Raw genomic sequence first — 14,255 nt, 5'->3', positions numbered from 1 at the left:
TAAAGATGACTCTTTTTTGAGGAACGAGTGGTGCCTAGGGTAGCAACTGGTTTCGGCTAAGATTGGAACTTCTCAAACAATGGTTATGTGAAGAGGTTGACTAATAAAACCACTCATCGCAGATGTTCCTAAAAAGGGTAAACAATCATGTGGAAGCGTATGATCGGCAAAGAGGACGGAGGTGATGGTAGGAACACAACCAAGGCTTAAAAAGGCTGATATAATGGCAATCACAAAGTTATTTACCGAAGGTGGGTTCATTTTTTAACGATCTTGAACTCTGGGGGAACATATGCTCAGTGGGATGCGGGTTCATTTTTTAATGAGTTTGAACCTTACGGAAACTATGCTCAGGTAGGCGGGTTCATTTTTTAATGAGCTCGAACCTTGTGGAAAGTATGCTCAGTTTTTAGATTTCCTTTTTGTGCAAACTAGAAATGACCAAACTAAAAAGCTAAAAAAACTAAAAAGCTAAGGAACCACTGAGGTTAGGTAGGATGATTTTTTGTCAGTAGTTGGACAAAACATTTCCTTTGCTTCGTCTACAGCGCAAACAAAGGTGAATGGTGTGTCAGACCAATCACCTAACCTAAGAACTTATAAAACTAAAAAAAATAAAAAGCTAAAAATGAAATTGGTCATTTTTAGCTTGCATAAAAAGGTTTGCATGCCCCCAGGCATCGAGAAAAGGAGAGTCTACACTAACCATATGGAAACTTATTGTGGTTATGCAGGATGGTTTCATTTGCGGAACAAAAAAAACAGTTCCTGCACTTCATATGCCAAGTAGACAAAGGTGAAAGGTCACCCAGACCAATCGCATAACTTACAGGGAAACTTCTCTCCATAGGAAAAATTATCCTTTCAGCTCGGTTTGTCCGCCAAATAGATAAGGGTGCATGCCCCCTAAGCTTCATTATATCCACCAGACTACTCGTGCTAATTAGGTGGATGGAATGAAGGTTGAAGAGACACCGTTGATATAAAAGGACCATTTAGGGATGATGATTGACTTGGAGCTATGCTTGAACCGGAAAATGAAAGCTAGTCAATAGTGACAGTTTTTCCTTCAAGCGGGAAACACATCTTTCGAAAGAGTGTTGAAACAATAGCTTCCATGCTATAAAAATAGTCACGTCCAAGGAGTAGATTGTAATCTAACGGTCCTGGGACTACCATCACATTCAGGTGAGTGGTTTTCCTTCCTTAAGTTATTGGTAACCTAGGAAGGATCCCTAACAATCGATTGGTTCTTTTATTAAAGCCTGACAAGTTCTCTGTAACAAGCATAAGCGATGGCAAACCAAGTGCTTTCCAAGCAGTTGAGGAAAGGATACTCACTGATGCACCCTCATCTATGATTGTGCCAAACATGATCATTTTGTAAATTTGTACTATGATCTGGAATGGTACATAAGAAGGAAGGTGGGATCTTGCTAGTCGATTCCAATCAAAGTAAGTGACCAGACTGCTAGGAGGGGGTACCGAATAAACGGTTGAATTAACCCCTTGAGTAGCGGGAACAGTGGGATTCTATTCTTTTTGTTAAGGAATCAGAGGATTGCCCCCATGTTCATCGGACTCTAAAGTGACAAAAAGAATTTGAACAATATTATTCTCAATCTCTTTGGGAAGGGTATCATCTGAAGGTGAACCTTCTGAAGGTAAAATTGGGTCAACTGCTATCTTGACCTCTTAACTTTGGTCCGGTATGGACTCTGAAGATTCACTTTCGATGATAGGCGTTTTGACCGACGATTGAGTCATGTCAGTCGGATTTTCAACTAGTAAAGGACTTGGGGAGAGTTTCCTATATCTAGATGGAAGTCGCTGCAGTGAAGTAGGATGCTTATCCATGACTCTTTTGGCTTCATCCAGAAAAGAACAACGGTGAAGAGAATGACTACCTTCACATAACCTACATGGAACTCTGACCTTCCCTTTCTATACATTGACTTCACTATTACTAGTTGATTGTGTGCTGTCAACATGATCACCAGAGGTTGATGACACCTGATAGTACGAACGGGGAGACCATTCTCTCAAGATCTGAGGGATGCACGAACATTCTCGATGAAAATGGTCTCCTTTGCAAATTATGCATGGGTGTCTGGGTTTAGGAGCTTTAATGTGCGGATTTTCGCCAGCTGATGCATCCAAAACTATGATTGCTTGTTTGCCCCCTTGCTGAACTGGCTTCTTCCTCTTCTTCTCCTTACCTTTCTTCTTCTTCTTAGCCACCTAGTTATTAGCATCACTACTTTCACCAAGCGAAGAGGAAGAAGGGGAGGGAGAAACAAATGAAGAAGAAGGCGAAGGGTCAACTTTAATATCAACTGGATGTTGATTCGATTGCTGAGAAATAATGTTATTTTGAACCACAGAGGTTGAGAATAGCCATACTGGCAGGCCAATGGTCAGACCTGGCAGAGACAATGTGGCCATATGAGGAGCACCAATATTTCCCCAAGAAGTAAAAGGACTACGATTCCCCTCAAGAGGGATTCCTTGATTGGTGGACTCCATTATCTCAACCTAGGATCAACAAAGGAACGGAGATGTTATTCTAAATTTAAATAAGTTTTAATGATGCTTTGACACAACTTTGATTTTTCAATTTTTAAGAGTCGAGAAAAAGCTAAAGATGACTCTATTCCCCTTCGACTTTTAATGAGCCTGAAGTGACAAGTGTTCAGATGGACCTTTTCTTTTAAGGAGTTGAAAAGGAACGAAAGTGACTACTCTAGAAATCTAGACAGAGGGATTACCAAACCAATTGGAAAACTGCAAAATACACCTTGGTGATAAATTAAAGAGAAATTACCAAGGACTTATGTATGACAGTTAATCTTCCCAAATACTGTGTTCAGTGCATTGCAATCGATAGGGTGGCAGACATGGCTTCCTATGGAGAAAGGATATAATCCTATTGTGGTCTCCCAATATATACACGATGGTACGGGGAGCACAAGTCTGTGCTAGCACTTGTTGTATCAAGGAAGAGGAATCACCCAACCTTCAATGAAAACGATAGTTAATAGATTTTATGACACCGGAACACGTCTCTACCCTAGACCTCTAGATGTGTTGTGTTAGGTTCCAAAGCATTGTTAAGTTCATTGAAATTTATTTTAGAGTTGATATTGTTTAGAAGTTTTCCTTTCAATGGTTCACCGTGTGATGTAGATGTAAAATTCCTAAATATGCAGTGTACAATGATAAACAATTATTGTTTATTTTGAGCAATGACAATCCTAACTACTAAGGAAGGAAGATTCAATTTCTTTCAAACAAAGAGCAAAGAGCACACATTAAATGTGTTGTGTGTGGAGCATGATTGTTTAGAGGTCTTTTGTTTCAGCCAGATGTATGCCCCATGAAGTTTGTACACCCCTCCCCCACGGGGGTCCGCAGGGGCTGATCCCCCCTGGCTGGGGGGTCCGGGGGCCAGTGGTCCCCCGGCAGGGGCTCGAGGGCAGCGCCCCTGAAGCTAAAAACGGATATAAAATTGCCTTGTAAAAGTATAGTAATTTGTAGTCAATCTGGACCGTTCATTAGGAAGATGATCTGATGGTAGAACTTATGTTTAGTTTAGGGGTTTTTTCCCTGGAAGGCAACCCCTCTCTTTGTATGAAGGCATTGTATTTGAGGTTGTGTAACAGATGTGTATTTCTATGACCGAGAAACAGAGAGGTGAGACTGTGAGAGAAAATAGAGGATATTACAATGGATCAGTTGTATGTTGTGTCTCTTCATTTTGCTGGATAATAGCAAGGAAGGACTGGCTGTTCACGGTGGACGTAGCCCAAACTAGGTGAACCACGTATATCTGTGTCTCTCTTGTTTTATGTGTTTTTCTATGTTTATATTTCTGTAATATTTTATGTGTTCCATTGCTATAAGAAATTTACTGGATAAAATAAATAATTACTGAGAGGAATAAATATAAAAATAACCAGCAAAAACCATAAACACATAAACACAAATGTTTATCCAGGAAAACCCCAAATCCGGGGAAAATCCCAACCTAATAAAATCTTATTAGCATTCGCCAAAACCCCAGGTGGCCAATCTGACCAAGTGAGCCTTTACCGCTCACCTTCAAGTCTTGCATTACAATGAAGTCCTTCCAGCCTTTTATAAGCTCCATTACATATAATACCACAAGAAAAATACTATGGCTGCACAATACCATGTGCCCCAAAACCATCACTGTTTAACCTAGTCAACTTTGACTCTATCCTAAGTCAAGTTTACCTAACAAAATGCACTTTTCCTAAATCATTTTTCGCACACAGTCTAAATGCAAATGAAAATGCATGTATTTTTTTTTTTGTTTCCTTTAATGTGAAAATGCCGAAAAAGAAAACTAAATGTAGTGAAACTCTGAAATATTTTTACTCAAAGAAATATTTCGACAATTTCTTTTTCAAAATAGAAAGGAAGACTAAACGACACTTTTCAATTTCAAATAGAAAATGCTTTTGACACTTAAAATATCAACACATAAAATCAAGTACATAACAAAAAGTTCAATCGATTATCCAGGGAAGAAAGTCTCAACGACACTTCTCTTTTTGACACAAAACGACAGTTACGACACTTTTTGTATTAAAACGACAGATCGATTTAAGCAACTTTTCGACAAAGGATTGTAAATGATGGAAAAATACATAAAAACATCTACTAATCCTAATCAATGGAGGTTGATCTATCTGATGCAGGGAGGCTTCAGAAATGAAGTATTGTTCATAAGTAGAAAAACAACTAAACAAAGCTAAAAACAAGGACAAAAACCCCAAATTTCAAGAATGGAAACAGTTTCAGTCAGTCATCGCACCTAGGCATCACAGAAATAGGGATGCATCGCACTTTTAGGTTCGGGAGGTGTGATGCATACTGGTAGACAGTGACAGGCAGTGCAATGGGCCAGTGAGCGCAACTGAAGTGGGTTTTGACTCAAATTTGCAGCTGATTTCAGTGAGTTAAGCTGAGCTATGATGGACAGTAAAGAGAAAAGTACAGAGGTATGATCTTGAGAGGTTACTAAGCTGCCAAAAGGGCATCTAGAATGTTTGTAAGTCAAATGTTCAGTTCATAAACTAAACTAGAGATTGACTAAAGCAACATTCATCTACTATGCAATTGCAGAGCAAGAGCAATTCGAAGGCTATTTGGCTAACTTCAGGCTCCATCTATAGTTTATAAAATAAACAAAAATAACAAACAAACATATATTTGTTCCCCAGCGGAGTCGCCATTTTGTTTCTGCGAAAACTAGTGTCTTTTCGATCTACTAGCCCGCTAGGATTGGCAACTATCCTAGCAAACAAGCAATCAAAGCAATTTGGGATTTCCTCCATGTATGATCGATAAGAGAGAAGCAAAAGAATGAACTTAGATCTTTCGCTTGACTACTTTCTTGATTTCTCTCCCCCTTGATAGAGCTTGCAACTCCTCTCCTACTTATCCCGCTTAGAGAATAGTTGTAGAAACAAAATAACAAAGCACCGTCAAAGCATCTTGATCTATTATATCATAAGCATTGTAGAATCAGAAATACAATGAACATACAATGGCATTCACAAATAACAACATTCGCAAATACACAATTGTATGGAAGAAAACTCAAAGAACTTTATTAAAATAGAAGGGAGAATTACAACCCAACTGTCTGATCCAGCATCATCCTTCCAGCATCAAAGCCCTCTTCACCTCATGAAAAGCAAGATCACCCAACAATACAATGCTCTTTCTTAAAGACAAACTATCAGCACTTCCTTACAAATTACAAAATTCCGGCCTCCACATCTCTCAGATGAGGGATCCATTTATAGATGTCTACAAGTGTGTGAGTGATCTTTAGGTTTTTGATTAGTGTCATTCCACTTGTCTTTCTTGGTTCCACTTGGAATTTTCTTGGATCTCTTACTCATCCCTGAGCGAATTAAGAGAGGCAAGTGTCATTGGAGAAGTTTCTAGAAGATTCCATAAGCATCCACTTAGCAAATTATGTTGGACATTTGTCCATTCTGGCTCATCGCACCCCACAGAAGGCCTCTTCAGTATGCATCACACCTAGCTAGTGTAGAAGTCAATATGCATCCCACCCTGATAGTGGAGCAGTCAGTATGGTCCTGTTTTGGCCATTTATGAGTGGGTTTTCAGATGGAACTTCCAGGGAATGATGTAATCAGTTGACTATGATCCTTTAGGGAATGAAACAACATTTTTAGGGGTTAAAGAGCCCTAGTTTATCAACATATAGGATTGGGGTTGTAGTGCCCAAATATGTCTATAACACCCCCCCCCCCCCCCCCCCCCATTTTTTACTTGTTTACCTCAAATAATGGGGACCCTTTCTATAATATTTTTGGCTAAACACCTTTTAGGATTTTTATTAAGTTAATTATCCTATGATTTTGTTAATTTTTCATCTTTTAAGATTTTCGTTTTGATTGCTTTGTTGAAATCGATTTTTGGAAAGCTTCCCATCGATACTTATTTCGCCCCATTTGTTCAACTGGTTTGTAAACGGCACTCCTTTGAAGTCTAATCATTTATGTCTCCTGATTTAAAAATGCCTAAAATGTACAATATTCTATTTTCATAGTTAAATTAGTTCAATAATGCATTTATTTTAAATATTAATCCCTAGTTAGTTATTACTAACATTTTTCATTTTTCACTTATGATCCTATTACATAACCCAGCCAAATTATGAAGCATCGAAATTTCAATAATTTATTTCAATTTTCTATTTTCAAATAAATTACCAATCTCGAAAACTCAAAATATCAAAGCGGTGGTAGTTTATTTTAATTTTTACCAAGAGCGACCGTAGTTTAGATAGGTAAATTATACACTAAATAATCTCATTTAGCTTTCCTCCCATAACTTAACTAAAACTTATTAAATTTAAATCAAAAATAAAATAATATATATATATATATATAATAATAATAATAATTTATTATACGATCAGAATATCACATTGGAAGTTCTCAAACAAAACATTTTTAAAAGACCCTGATAACTCCACTCTCTCGATTGCGAAAAGTCAAAAGACATGAAACCAAAGTCTCATTGTGAAACCTTGTAATTCAATTTTTTTTTTAAGTTTCAAATTCATTCATACGTATGAATGAAATGGTAGGTTAGTGTAGTTTAATATTAAAATAAATATTTAATATTTAGTTTTGAATTAATTAAATTAATTAATATATGAGATATAATTAATTAAATTTAATTATTAATAAGATTAATATTAATTATTTAATAATTTTATAAAGAGTTAATTGGTTTTATAATTAGATTAATATTAATTATTTAATTAGTTTATAAATAGTTAATTTATTTTATAGATAGATTAAAACTAATTGTTAGATAATTAAAATCTAATTTAGGATTAGAATTTAATTAAAAAATTTCATTGTTTTAGTCTAGCAACAAAATTTTTAGAATTATGCTAGATTTGACTCATCAACTTTGGAAGCTCATAGATTAAGTCTTACTTGGTCAAATGAGGCTCAGGACAGCTCATTGGAAAGATAAAATCAAGGAGAACATTTTTAAGGAGGTTTCACTAACATATTCAGTCGTTTAATGGGTCTAAAATTGGGCAGAAGATCAAGCTCCGAATTTTTAAACAAAATCAATTTTCTGAGTTTTATTTTCTTCATTCTCATTTGCCCAAGCCTCTTCTAAATGTAGATTCATTCGTCAATAATATCCTTAGCCAATTAAAATCATCATATGCATCAATAGAAAAATCAAATTCCCTTTTCAAATTAATTAATTGCATTTGATTGGATTCTTTTTAATGCCAGAAATGGCATTTTGATTTTATTGTTGCATCTTAATTTATTTTAATTTCTTTTCACAAGAAAACAGTAGAAGAGATATGGAGAAAATGATCTCAATAAATGATACTGCTCCATCAATTAAAGATTGGAATTTTGAGCAAATAAAATTGATTAGACAGATTTATTCTTGAACAAACTTTCTTCACAAAAATACATTCGGAAATATTATAAATAACAGATTGCAGAATGTAATAAGGGATACTCTCATCTGCAATTTTTGACTTCTAAAAGCACTTTGGCAATAGGAATTTACAGTTGAAGGAGGGAGGAAAGAAAATCTCAGATCTGAGGATTATTGAGGATTTTTCCTTTGTATCTTGAATTATGTATAATGGGAAAAGTTTGCACTGTTGAAGCTCTAGTTTTGAAAGCAGAAGTTCAAGTAATGTAAAGGACTATTGGAGACCAGGGTCAGGGAAATGGATTCAATAAATTTTTATTTCTAATACTATTGTTTCAAATACTAGTTTCATTTTTATGATAACAAGAATCTGTCATTTTATTCATGTTTGTGCACTTGTGTTGATATGGGTAATTTATCTCATTTTTTTTATTATGTATCTAAGCTCTTATGGATTAAATTTTGATTTCTGAGTAACTATTTACTCAGAAATTTGTCTTATAAAACTGATTTATTAAATAGCGATGTGTTGTGAACTATTTCCGCATATTATTGTTTAATTATTGGATTTACTGATTTGAAAATCAATATCATTTTTGTGAACTACTCCCTGAATGTTGTTGTTCTATTATTTCAATTACGAGGTCTCAATAGGATGTCTTTTGGTATTCAAAAATGCCAGTTAATTGAACTACTTCGTTAGCTTGACATTAACTAAAATCTAGGCATATTTAAATCCCTATCATTTAATTATCTTGCTCTTAGTTGGGTTAGATATATATATACCTAATTGAGATAGGCTTAACATTAGTTTCTTTTGCTTGCATTATAGAATAAGTTTGCATTTAGATTAAGTTATACATTCTTTTAAGTCCTCCTCTCAAAGAGGCAAAATTGTAGTTGTGGCTTGGCTGAACCCAAATCATCTTAAGGGTCATTCTCTTGCCCGATCAGGAAGAAGAAGTGATTTGATATCCCTGTCTATTGGTAGTTAAATATACATTGTAAACCAATAGCGATAGGGAAAAGGTAACTGGACCTAGTTAAATCAGTCAGAGCCACTATTCCAAACAGAAAAGGAGTTGCTTTAAGGTCTAGACCAGGTGGTTATCCCCCAATGTTGAGGCAGACATTTTTGGCCCTCAACATTTTTGGTGCTAGAAGGAGGGCCTGAAACTTGTTGTCTATTGGAGTCTTTTCAATTTTAAACTTTTATTTAATCACAATGGCTCCTCTTAAACTTCCAATTTGGAGTTGTATTCATGGATGTGCATCTTCCAATACTCCACTCGAAGTGGTTAGAATCTTGTCTCAGGTAAAATTTAATGGTAAGAGAAATTCTTTTGCTTTTAATCATGTCTTTCAATTTATTCAAAAAGTTTCAAATTATAATTTTCAAGGAATTAATGAAGGCATTTTATGCAGAATTTTTACTTTCACATTCACAACGAAAGCTAGAAACTTGTCTAGAACTCTTCCAGTTGCCTCAATTCATAGTTGGGATCAGTTTGTTACAATTTTCATTTGTAAATTTGACGGCTATGATTATGAACAGGTATGTGATGAAATGCAATATCTACGAAGATTTGAAAATGAGTTTGTTAGAGATTTTGATATTCAATTTCATTTGAATTGTTTAAAATTTAAAGTCGAAGATAAACCTACGGAAGAAGAATCGCTAGATTGGTTTGCACATATTTTCTCTCTGCCTCCCATCCCCAATCCATATGAAATTAGTTCAAGCTTTGTTCCATCCCCTTCCACCATGAATGAGAATTCCAATATGGATGTGAAAATAAATTATGATGAAATAGTCTCACAAAGCTTAGAAAATATTTCTAATAAAATGCAAGAAGATAACAACAGCAATTTTGGAGAAAGAGCTACCTTGAAATATGAAAGTTACTCTGCAGTGAATTCAGAAAATCAGATCACAAATCATCAAGTACAAGCAACAATCAAAGTAAATAATAACACACAAACTGCTATACAAATTTCTGAATTTTTTTCATGATGAGAAAATGATAAATTCAGAGAACCAAAGTACAATTCTTCAAGAAAGCACGAATAGACAAAGGAATGATCTACAATTTGAAATTTACAATGAGGATAATGTACAAGAGTTCTCAAACAGAGACATTTTTAAACGCATTATTTCAGATTCACATTTTTCCCTTTATCTTGATATTTTTACTAATGGTAATTTTCCTCATCTTGTTAGTAATAATATATCAAAAAATAAAGATGTTGATATAAATGAATTACCAATAAGTTTTCATCAAGATAGAGAAACAATTATTGATCATTCTTTTGCCATTAATGAACATGAAATTTTTATTCCTCCTTGTTTTGATATATTGGACAAGATCGAAAGAAATTCCAGATAATATTGTGAAGTCGTTTATGATAATTACTCTAACATTGAGGATGTTAATTTCTATCTTCATGAGAAAATTAAAATAACATCTGAGAATGAGGAACATTTCAATTTAGAAATTATTTCAACCAATCCTCATTCTAGAGCAGCAAATTATCTTCATGATTTCACCATTCAAGAAAACATTCCAATTTATGATTCATATCATGATCAAGCTCTCATTCCTACTCATAATCATAATTCTCTTTCTAATTCACAAGTTGGAATTGACAATTATTCAAATTCCATTATTCTGGCCAATCCTTGTGAAAAAGAAATTATTTCAAAACAATCCTAATTATGTTGTAACATTAGTTGTACCAATAGTGATTTCATTTTATTTTTTATTTTTCAGTTATTTTGTTTAAATTTAGATTTATTTTTTATTTTATTTTTCAAAATTTTGACCCTTTACGTTGGCATATTAAGCACTTTATTAGTGAACACTCAATTGATGCATTTCCTTATTGGGAAGTCGAAGTTTCATATTATAACCATAAACCTCAAAAGCTGTTAATATTTCAATTTCAATCTATGTTCATCTCTTATCAATTGCGTCTTTCTTCTCAAAGGCAGTGTCAACAAGAGAGTGCATTTTCACAACCCGACCAAAAATCCAATCCAATTAATAATTTTCCATTTTATTTAACATATTTCCATCCATTTTTTGGCTTATTCGAAAACTATTTGGAAATATTTTCTTCAAGGAAGATTGTTAATAGTTTAACATTGTAAATAACACTAACATTTTTTTCAGGCCTTTCATGTTGGAAATAATACTGAGGGGGGTGAATCAGTATTATCAAATCAATAAAACTTTTTCATTTCATACTTAGATACATACACGCTACTTCAGTTAATAGAACCCACATGTCTATGCAACTGTGTCTAATGCAAATAGCGTATATCCAAAATACTTATGATTCAATTAATCCATTAAATGTTGATCTTTAGTTAGTGTATCAGAACTTCATTAACCATATGTATAGTAAGCAGGTGCAGTAAAAAAGAACAGATCATCACACACAAGAAGCACACATGAACACCATGATATAAGGTGGAAACCCAATGTGGGAGAAAATCACCTGCTGCAAGTCATGTCTATCTTCTTTTAATAAGAAATTTCATTTTACAATATTTTTGTACTGGTGCAGTCTTATACCAATTCACAGGCTTCTACCTGCGGAAGGCTACAACTTTCTCTCGTTCTCTAGACTCTCCTGGATGGGAGCTACAACCCCCTTAGCTCTTGTACTAGCTGATCCGTTTACTAGTACGTAGGTGCTTGCCTATTGAATGCTCCAATCTTCACTTGTTCTCTAGCTGCTACTGGAAGGGAGCTACTACCCCCTTTTCTCTTGTACTAGCTGATGTACTAGTACGTAGGTGTTGGCCTACAATCTCGTTTCACCCTGCAGGGACCACATTTCATACATTTTCAGACTGGATACTCCTAAAGCACAACACTATAATCTGAAGGCCAAGTTTCATAAAACTTTCATACTAGACCCATAAATATCATTGAAGCACAAAACAGTCACTACTAGCATTATCAATTTCTGAATCAATTAAACACTGAAACCCTGTCAACAACATAGTCACCAGAACACAGAGCAGAACACTGAACCCTACAACAATATTCAGAACCAATTGTATCATCAAAATCATGCATCAGAGTGCATACGCTACTTGGAAGTGTTGAACCAGCGTGTATACGCAACTTCACCAAGGTGAACCAGCGTATATGTCATCAATTGCTTACTTATAACTTGATGCACTTCCTGTCTTCAGACATATCCAGATTATTACATATACAAGGATAATATGTGTGTTATCACCCAGATGTAGTCCGTCAGATCACCTAAATATGAGTCATTATGATCCTGATCCAATATTAGTTCTCATCCATCAATACTGAAGCTAAACATAATCAACCAAACAAGATATGCAGAATACTCACACCATTAAACTGTCATCAGAACTCATCAACAATCGGAACCTCCTGTAACTTCAAACATCATAGCTCAAATGGTATACGCTACTATAATGAACCAAACCCGTGTACATACGCTCTTACACCAAAGCCAACCCACGTACAGACCTATAAATATTCAATCATGACTTGTAGCGATTGCAAACTTAAGTTATACCCAGTTCAAATCATTACATGCATTAGTATATAGATCTAGAATAAACATAATCAATCATATAGAGATAATTCATTTCAAACCATTTGATCCCGATCTATCCTTAGATCTTGTTCTCCATCAACCGGTGAGATCCCTCCTTAGCTCAGATCAAGCAATGCATCATCAACCCATAACTTGCATACTGGATCTTATCATTCATCAGATATTCAAGACTTTTTCGATTCACCTTGCCTAATGATCTTCTTCTCCTTTTATAGTCTTAGGCCTTGCTCAATACCATGGTCCAAAACCATAACAAACCAATACCATGGACCCAATACTTGGGATGAACACATATGACGAGATACTATGGTCCAAAACCATAGGTTCAAATACCAAGGACTAACTACCATGGACCAAAACTCAATGTATGTGCCTTCTCTTGCATGAAAGTGCATGTATACGCATACGTGTCTTTTAAATGACTAACCCGCGTGTATATGCGGCTTGGTCACAATGAACCTGCGTATATATATTTTCTCTTCATTCTTGTAGTCTGATCATCAAATCCTTGCTGGTGACCTGCACCACTATGATCTGTCATCTGTGTGATTTGCCATCAAGGACAACACTTGTCTCATAATGCCAACAATCTCCCCCTTTGGACTTGATGGCAAAGCTAACTTGTCATACTTAGAGCTATCATCTGATTCCTTTGAGCTGTCCTGCATCCCATATCTCTTCTGAAGATTCATCTAGTTATAACTAAGTGAGATGTTCTTCTATGAGTGGGTTTCCACCAAGTACAACACATGCATTATAATGCCAACAATCTCCCCCTTTGGACTTGATGGCAACAACACCAAATCACTCTCCCCCTTTGAAATCAAGGGCAAAGGGTGGACCAAGATATTCTCTTGCCTTGATAAACATTTCACTGTCCATACTCCCCCTGAGTACCTACTGAAATCTCTGAATGAGCTCCCCCTTTGTATATGCCAAGGTGTACCAATTTGTCCATGCTCCCTCTGAGTACATGCTGAAAACTCTGTTCTTGCTGAAGTGTGCTGTTCATGCTCCCCCTGACTATAAGCAAGGTCTGCAAAAGGAAGTTCTACAAGAAAGAACATGACTCTATCATAAATGACCTTCCTATCACCAAAGACTCATACATAGATCCATCTCCTATCCTAGTGAGGATATACCAATATTGACACATCCACCCACCCAAGTGGGGATACATCAAAATTTTACATGATAACCAAGTACATTACATTATTCATCCCAGGCATAGTGGGGAAACCAAAATAGGCCATTACATGACCTTGACAACAAAAGATATACATGACATAGAGACGGAAAAATGTAGAGAAAGATTATGAAAGACATCAATAACACATATCAGCATCATCTGTCAATCACTATTCAGATCAGTAACCATGTTCTTCTTCTGTTCATCTTCTGCACCTGATCCACCGGAAACCAAAACCAGCTTGTGAACACGAACCAAGAGATTCTAGTGTAATGCCAACAATGCATTATTAGAAGATTATCTGCTCCCCCTGAAGCTGTGCTAGATGGTCTCTGTCAGACCCAGATCAAACTTTTCTTTCCCTGAGTCTGGCCCACTGATTTGCTTCAAATCAACACATACGCGACTGTATCCATAGAAACATGCGTATATGCACGGATACTCATGAAACTCGCGTACAACCATTTCCAAA

This window comes from Pinus tabuliformis, chromosome 5_2 (assembly GCF_031772625.1).
Source record: "Pinus tabuliformis cultivar Carrire ecotype Pingquan chromosome 5_2, CPIR1, whole genome shotgun sequence".
Lineage (NCBI taxonomy): Eukaryota > Viridiplantae > Streptophyta > Pinopsida > Pinales > Pinaceae > Pinus > Pinus tabuliformis.
Note: the sequence above shows the minus strand (reverse complement) of the source record.